Below are 8,845 nucleotides of genomic sequence, written 5' to 3' on the forward strand. Positions count from 1 at the left end.
GAAGAAATTTAAGAAAAGCTCTTCATGCATGACAACATCAAAGGATTTTGAATGTTATTCTATAAAAGTCCACTTGTTAATCACTTTGATTGAGGCCATGAAGTGCCCTCCTTAAATTGTTTATCTGGTATATCCTATCTAAAATTGAATTATAAAGCACACAACCTAGTTCTGAGCTTACCCCAAACTAAAATTCTTATACCTAGCCTCGATCTTTTATATGTGACATCATGTTTTTTTTATTTTCGCGGCCTTTATTATGAATTATTTAAGTTCTTCTCAGGGTTCTCTTACGATTTGTTTAAACTCTCTGCACATTATTATATTATGTAGTACTAACCTAGGCATGATTTATTTTACATTTACTGCATTTTACTACATTTGTACTGCACTTTATTTACTGATTTTACTTTTGTATTTATTTACATTACATGCAAGGCCCCTAGGGTAGACAACATTAGGACATATGCTAGGTGGTACCCTACGGCAGGCCATGACACGACAATTTGCATGTTTAAACAAACTTTAAACCCATAATCTCTATGATATGGAGCTCGGAGCAAACTTTGTGGGCAGTGCGAGGCAAGTGAACAACCAAAGACTTCCACTGACAGATCAAGTCCCGACATGAAGCAAGATCTACTTCAATTAAACTTTTCTTAAACTTAAACAAGATAAATTATAGGACTTCGAGGTTGTCCGTCCAACACAACATAAATCCTCTCTCTATCTTTAGGCTTCTGCATGACCCTATCGTGCAGCATAAGTCCTAACTCTCTTTTAGCTCTGAGATTGCATTCGGTACAACGTAAACTCTCCTATCTTTGTAGGCTATTTGCATGATTGGGTATTATGTAAATGTAAGCCTTAAATAATAAACTAACAGGATTGAAAAATTAAATAATATCATTTCTAAAAGGAAAAAGGCAAGCAGTACGATAGTTTAGGAACTCATTGAGGTTCTCCTCAGAATTTGTGGCATCCCCTACCTTTCATTCCTTCGGACTCTTAAATAATTTTTCCAAATTGTGCCAATCCCTTTTGGCATTATCATGTCTAGCCTTGAAAACTTAAACTTTAAAATCTTTAAGACAAAAAAAAAATTGATCTTAATCAAGAGTTTTTTTTAAGTAAATTCAGTCTTTTGAGATGTAATTAACTACAAAGGCACTCTATTGGGAACTAAGAACCCAAGTAAAATAAATTCTATATAATACTTATATTATGTTATGGAACTTGTCAGTCATACATAAAAGGTTCACAGACCAAACAGATGCCATAAACTATATAGTTTATTTAATTGAGCATGTCATCAAGTAGTATGTCTATCCCTCGAGATAGTGTATTACCTGTGGTATTATGTTCGGTTATTTAAACTATTAGATATATGGGATCTGTTTGGTCTCATATTTTTTAAAAATCAAAACATTACTTTTTAAATTTAAATATCTATATTACATCAAATATATTTTTCAAAGCGACAGACAATTACACTTGTAAGGTAGATGAAAAATCCTTAATTTTATAGATAATCATGAAAATTTTATCATTCAAGTGATTAGATCCATTCTAATAATATTTCTAATCTTCATACTATTATATTATTTTTGAATGATGCATCCAATCATTTAGATAAAAATCTTCTCAAATCTATGGTGGATACAAGAAAAAAAATCATATGATTGTCGTGTTGAAGATTGAATATGTAATAGTGATGAAACTAGTGATTGAATTTGATTTCAAATCAAATAAGGATTTCTCGTCACTAAAGAGGGCTTTGGTTAAGAAATTTTCTATTACTACTACAATTAAATCTATTTTTATTGTGTCACTGTGGACTATTATACTGATAAAGAAAGTTATTATTGAAGTACTACCTAAGACTAAAGTGTTGAAGAATAAATTTTTTATGACCTTTACTGAGGATGATATGATGGATTTTGTTATTCTATTGCCAAAATTTTAGATTGGGTCCAGCTTAAGGTCCACACCTCTGAATTTCACTTAATAGAGGAATAGGAATAGGAATAGGAATGTTCTAAAGTGAAGAAATTAAAGATTGTAGACGCTTCTACGTTGAAGATGGATAACTGTAATATGGATTTTGGACTCATTGAGGTCTCCCATTTGCTAGGAGATAGTAGGTTTAACTCTTTATCCTTTGTTCTTTAAAAGGAAGACACCTAGAGGATTGCGGCCACTCCTCCCTGATTGTTCCAATATGGCCGAAAAAAGGGAAAGAAGAAGAACTCACATTTGTCAGGTGTTCATTCTATATTTAAAAAGCTGGCTCACAAAGAGATATGTTTTATTGCTGAGATCTCAAAAGGGGCCAGATTATTTTTGTCATTTTAGATAAGGATGAAGATTTCAAGGGAAGCACAATCTGTGTATAGGTATCATGAGCTTATTATGAAGAAATTTAAGAAAGAAGAGCTGACACCTCCAGGAATTTCCGTTAAGCTTCGTCTGGAAGCTAAACCTACTATTCTTAACACTATTGAACATGTTCCATCCCTTCAAAAAATTTCTATTCAGTTGCTTTGGGACCTCAGTTGATGCCTACTTTATACAATGATGATATGTTATTCAAATCTTGGAGGCTAAATGATAGTCATAGATAATTTATCGATATGATTGCTCTATGTGTTAAGAATTGTACCTTATTCGCCTATGTTGACATCACTACGAAGAGTCTCCTTTTGTCATCAACAAGGAAGCCTTTATGGATACCCAAAGTCACTAATCGATCATTATTGGACAAGTTTGGAGATGCCATCATTGAATCAAAACGAAATGTGATGCAAGTTGAGTCCACCATATTTGAGAATGATCAATTAGATGTTTCTCGAGTGTTGGTACCAGTGGATCTAAAGACAATACAAGAGAAGTTGATAGAGGAAGCTCCAGAGAAACTCAAGGCTGATATCAAATAAATGTCAAATGATAGAGAGGAGTCTTTGAAGAATGAAGACGAAGATTAGATTGAGTTCATGAAAGAAGAATTTTTAAATTGATATTGTGAGACTCATGCTTCTTCACCTCTATAATAAGTACCATTATCTAATGAGGAAAGTCAAACTAAAGACATGTAGTTCTTCAGTAGAAGAATCAGCAAATCAACTAATTAGATAAGCATATGGAGGAGATGATGATTGTGATGATGGCCTTCGACAGTTTACCTTAACCTCCTAGAGTGGCATCGATCAAAGTGACCTAAGTAGAGGCCATCCAAATTTTGGATGAAAATAAGGATACTACTATCGCTTGTGGAGAGAGTTAGTATAAGGACTCATTTCATAGTGCAATCTAAGAAAAGGATATTAACAGCTCATCAAGCAACTAGTTAAGAATGTCATGGCCCAATCTAAGGTTGAGTATTGGTTTTGAAGTTCTATGTTGTTTAGTACCAGAAAGGTTTAGTGCCTGTACTCTTCAAGATGTTTGGTGCAACCAATAATCCCCAACATAACATTAAAAATTTTTAGAGCAAGCTACAGCAGGGGGGGGGGGGGTATATTGCTTTATTTCTTTGGCAGTTTTTTTTACTTCTTAGGCAGTTTTATAGTAGTTTTTTTTTGGGTTGCATTCAACTAGTATGCAAAATTACTAAAATTGTTAGCGAAGACATTCATAGAATTGGAGAATATGTTTGTCAAGCAGCTTGGAAGAGCCCAAAACACATCATCGTCAGTGATATAGTTGTTGAGAAATAGAAACTTAGAAAAACTATGGTACAATATATTTTGCATTGGAGGAACCTGATCATGAAGTGTTAGCCTAAGTTCTAGAAATAACCACTTAAGAGCATCAAAATTTATTATATTGGGACAGAAGTTTGATCACTAGCTTTTCTTGCTTAAGATCATCAACAGACAAGTAGCTTCTCTTCTTAAAGAGTTTACTATTAATAACTTTAAAAAGCTACTTAGTAAGGTGAAGAGTCTACAAGAAAAGTAAAGAGACTTATTTCCTTAGAGTAGTCTTAAAATCCCCAGTTATTTAAAGTGTTTGAAAAGAAATAAAAAAATGTATCAGCCATAGATATAGGAAAATAGCTAATGTAATTCTATTCTAACCAACAACAATATCATAATTTTAACCAATCTTATCCAAAACAATTTGTACAATGACTTCTTAACGTTAAAGAAACTTTCACATATGGGATTTTCCAAATCATAGAAGTCGGAATGAGGTCGTGATCATTAGTCAAAAGTGGGATCTCTTATGTTACGCCATTGCTCTTACCATAGTTCTTTAGTCTGTGAGTTATTTATGAACACAAAATAACTTGTGGATAGGAAGGTCTTTGAATGAGCATCATGGGTAGCATACGATGTCGGCTTTATCAATTCCCTTATGGGGCTGATGAGCATCTTAGAATGTGAGTTCTCTAATTATTTGGATCCAGATTATAAGGAATTTATTCATTTTCTCACTGATCACACTGCCCAGTGGTATGTGAGAGAGGAGAAAATTATTAATTTTATGAGAGCCAAGATGAACATGAAATCCAATGCCACAAGAAAAGTAAGGCCTAAAACTACTTCATATGAGTTAGGATGAAGCCTACCACTAGGTTGACCAAATTGACGAAAGACCAGGTATATTCGGCTTGACACATTGATATATGTTGGCTTGATCCTAACTCTATCACTAGGTCATATAGTTAACTGTGGCACTACAGTGGTGTTGGGTGATCGCGTGGGAGTTTGTGTAGCTTAATAATAATGATGCAATGTAACCCAAACTATAATGTAATTTTAATGAAAATAAGTAATCTTTAAGAACCTCTTTTAAAATCCCAATTCCCGTTTACATATAACACAAGTATATGTATCGTTCAGGTAATATAGGGCTCTAATGGAATTCTAGATATCGATCTCACAGGAAAGCTGGAAATATATATAAGCTAGCTAATTATATTCTATTATAAAATAAAAATAAAAATAAAAATAAAGTAAAGTGAGGAGTTTGAAATTAAACTAATTAAGTGAAATGCTTCTAAATATGCAGATGTACGACTATAACAAAGAAATTAAACTAGATGCTAAACTTTCAAAAATAATTTGTTGAAATAAAATAATATTTTTGTGGATGAAAAGTTCAAGTATGAGAAAACATCATTCCCCTTTACAATGAAAATATGACTTGTGAAGAAATTAAAATCATTTGAAAAATATATTTAAAAATTATTTTGTGCTAAATAGGAGCAATCCTATTCTCTACCCTCGTCCGAGCACTATAAAGAGTATTCACTAATCCAGAGTTTAGTCCCTAATTTTGTGGTTAGGCTGGGAGGATACAGTCTGTCATTTCAGAGCTCCCACTACTCCCTCTCCTGAGGGCTAACATGCTCACATTAGTTTCCAATCAATTGTACCAAATTGAGGATTCTAATATGTCAACTAAAAATCTTCCAATTCCACATCCAACAAAGTATATTTCATTATTAATTTGCACCCAATTTCATGGATGAAATACTCTCCCATGAAATCAAATATGATTGTTCCTTTGTTATAGAAATCATATCCCATTTTCAAAACATATAATTCTCAACACAATTTAACAATTCAATTGGTCAGATCAAAAAGTAAATGAAGATTAGAGTTCAAATCATTACAAATTATGGACGTTTAAAATCATAGAAAACTAAATAAATTCTTCACAAAACCATTTCTTCAAAGTAGGGAGAAGGATAAAGAAGGCTACTCAGAATTCATGAGAATGATACGATAAAACACGGATTTCATATATAAAAATAAGTTTACAAATAAAAGAAATGAAAAGTACAACTTAAATCACAATCATTCCCAAGCAAATCCTTAGAAGTTCTCTTCCCTCTTTACAATCTCTCCCAACTCTCTCTTAGAAATGTATGAAGAAGAAATCTCTCACCTTTCCTCTCCTCTTACAACCCTAGAAGAAAATTTTCTCCTTTTTCTCTCTCTAACGCACACCTATCCTCTCTCTCTAACTTTTTCGTCCCCCCTTCCAAGTCCCTTCAGAAGTTCCCTTTTGTTGGCTGCCTCTCCTCTCTAAAAAGAGTCTCAATTCCCTCCAAAATTCAAAAGTCAAAACTTTAAATTTCAAAATATGTGCCTCCTTGATCTAAGAGTCAAATCTCTTCAAATTAGAACATTCCAAAGTATCTAAATGCATTGAATCACTCCATGTGGTGCTTAGAATAGGTGTCCCTTTGAAAATTTGCACAAAATTCGTCTCAAACTGCTTTACTTTGAAATGTCGCGCTTGGCGCATTATGTGTCAGCGCTTTGGATTTTGGCGCATCATGCGCCAAACCCCAAAATTGACTGTTTTTGCTCCAAATTTCGCTCTTTTTGTCATTTTTTTCTCCAAATGCCTAAAAATGATTTACTCGCAACAAAAAACACAAAAATACATTTCTTTAAAGTGCAATATCACCAAAAAATAGACATAAAAGGGTACTTAAAACATTATATTATTTCTTTGGATCATTGGGTCACCCACACCTGGTTACTATGTTATGTGTTAATTATGGTGTATTGGGGGGAGAAAGTGGTAGAAGAGACTGAGTCTACCTTAGCCGATCACAAGGATGATCATATTCACCTATGGAAAAGCAAGCATACAAGAGACGTGGGAGAGCTCCTCGAGCTATAAACCATCTCAGTCGAGACCACACATGTCAATCACGGCTTTCACGGAGTACTGCAATCACCTTTCTATTGATGTAGGGTTATTACAATAGGAGATGCATGATATCTATGAGAGGTCAAACCATTATGTTAGGATGCATTAGTAGTAATATGATAACATGCACCAGTACTTTACAGTAAAGCATGCACTGTATAGCCACAAGGAAGAAACTTTGGGCCAGATCCTATCATATTCCCAACAACACCACAATTCTAGATGTTTGATTATGATGCACCCATACAGGAGGATCATGTTGATGATGACAATGGAGAAAAGAATTAAGTCAGTTTTCATGCAGTGGCATCTTGTTGGATATAATGGAGTCTTGTTGTTTGTTCTATGTTAGATCAATGTTATTATGGGACGAGGTTGTCAATTTTGGGACATATGATATGTTACTATTGTGATGTGTTGGATTTCAAGTATTGTTCTTTTATGGAATTTATGACTGACTTTGAAGTCTCGAGCTTTCAAACTTCCTTGCGCTTGATGTATCTTAGCTTTACAGCTCCGTTCCCTTGCTACCCAAAAGGTCTAATTTTTTATAATGTTTGAGATCATTTTTGTTATGTGTGTAGGCTATGCACTGTGCCAAATTCATTAATATTTTCACCCTGGATCTATTTCTTACTCGCACCTATTTTTTTTGATTTATTTTATGTGATGAGGATGTATTTGTGATGCTTATTCCCTGCTTACTATTATGTGAGCACACTTGCTCTATTTTAACTGTATTACTACTACCTATCATGCTTGTGATAGTCTACTTCATGTTTTGTATTAGATGTCCCACCCTTGAAATTGTTATGTGATAAGGGTGGATAAAAATCAAGGTTGAGGGAGAAAAATTCACACATGCCAGGCCTAAAAAACTATTTCCACCACTCTGCACTGATAGTATTTAATTATAAACATTAATTTATTGAATCCCTTTTAAAATTTGTTGGAAGGTATGATCTTTAAAATTGATTTGAAATTCAACTAAAATTTTAAATTGGATTTTTTTTTCCAATAATAAGCTAATACTAGAATTTAATCACCTTTCTTCCTAACCTGAATCACTCAAAAACATTTGAAAAGGTGTGTGTTGACCTCACTTTTTGTTGAGCTCTAGTTCTTCCTCTTTAGTAGTTTAAGGTCTAGCCATAGGAATTTTTTATTGACTATTCCTAAAAAACTAGAAAAGGAACCCTCGCCATTAGAAATTTCAAACTCCTCTTTACTCAATTTGAAGCTTTACATATTGGTCCTAACCTCTAGCACTTAGTAGGTGAGGTCATTATGAGGGAGCTCAAGGAGAGTTCCCATAGGACTGTTTGACCTTAGGGTTGACCTTGGGTGTTGGTCTAGAGCTAAGGCACTCATACAATCACCTCACTCACAATCACTCAGTACCCTAAACCCAAATTTTCTTGAATTTGATCCCTTAATCCTTTGAGAGACTCATGTAAATGGTCCCTTAAACCCACTGACCCTAGTCTAGGGTTTAGCTAAGACCAACACATAGAGGACCCAAATGGGGTTTCCATTGGTCCATGGCTTATTTATGGTAGTTAGCTCCCCAATTCTACCAAAGATATCCAACTTGGCCTTTTGCCCCTAAACTCCCCCAAATTACCTAAATACACTTAAAACCCTAAGTTTGGCTAAATTCCCAAATTTACCCAAAATACTCAAATTTGTTCAAAACTCATTTCAAACCTTTTGAAAATACCCAAATTACACAAAGTCACCAAAAATTGCCAAATTACTAAAATACCCCTCCTTAGCTCAAAATTTTAAAAATCCCAAAAATTTCTAAAACGTTCCAAATTGTCCTAATTCCATTTTTTTCAACTACCACATGACCCAATTTGGCCAATTTGATCATATTTGTCCAGAAGCCCCAAATTGCCCTTAAAAGTCCCAATCTCCTCAAATGTCCATCAAATTGGTCCCAATTTCCCCCAATTTCAATCCTGAACTTAAATTCACCTTCCATACGACAAATTTAAACCAAATTCAAGCTCAATTGGCCCATGCTTTGAGCTTAAGTTTGATTTAGGTCAAAGCCCCAATTTTTGCCACATGACCTACTCTCACCCAATTAAACCAATAGCCCACTCAATTTGCCACAATTTATGTTGAAAACTCTTCATAACATTCCTAAACATCAAACAAGACA

Source organism: Phalaenopsis equestris, unplaced genomic scaffold (genome assembly GCF_001263595.1).
Source record: "Phalaenopsis equestris unplaced genomic scaffold, ASM126359v1 Scaffold000076, whole genome shotgun sequence".
NCBI classification, from domain to species: Eukaryota; Viridiplantae; Streptophyta; class Magnoliopsida; order Asparagales; family Orchidaceae; genus Phalaenopsis; species Phalaenopsis equestris.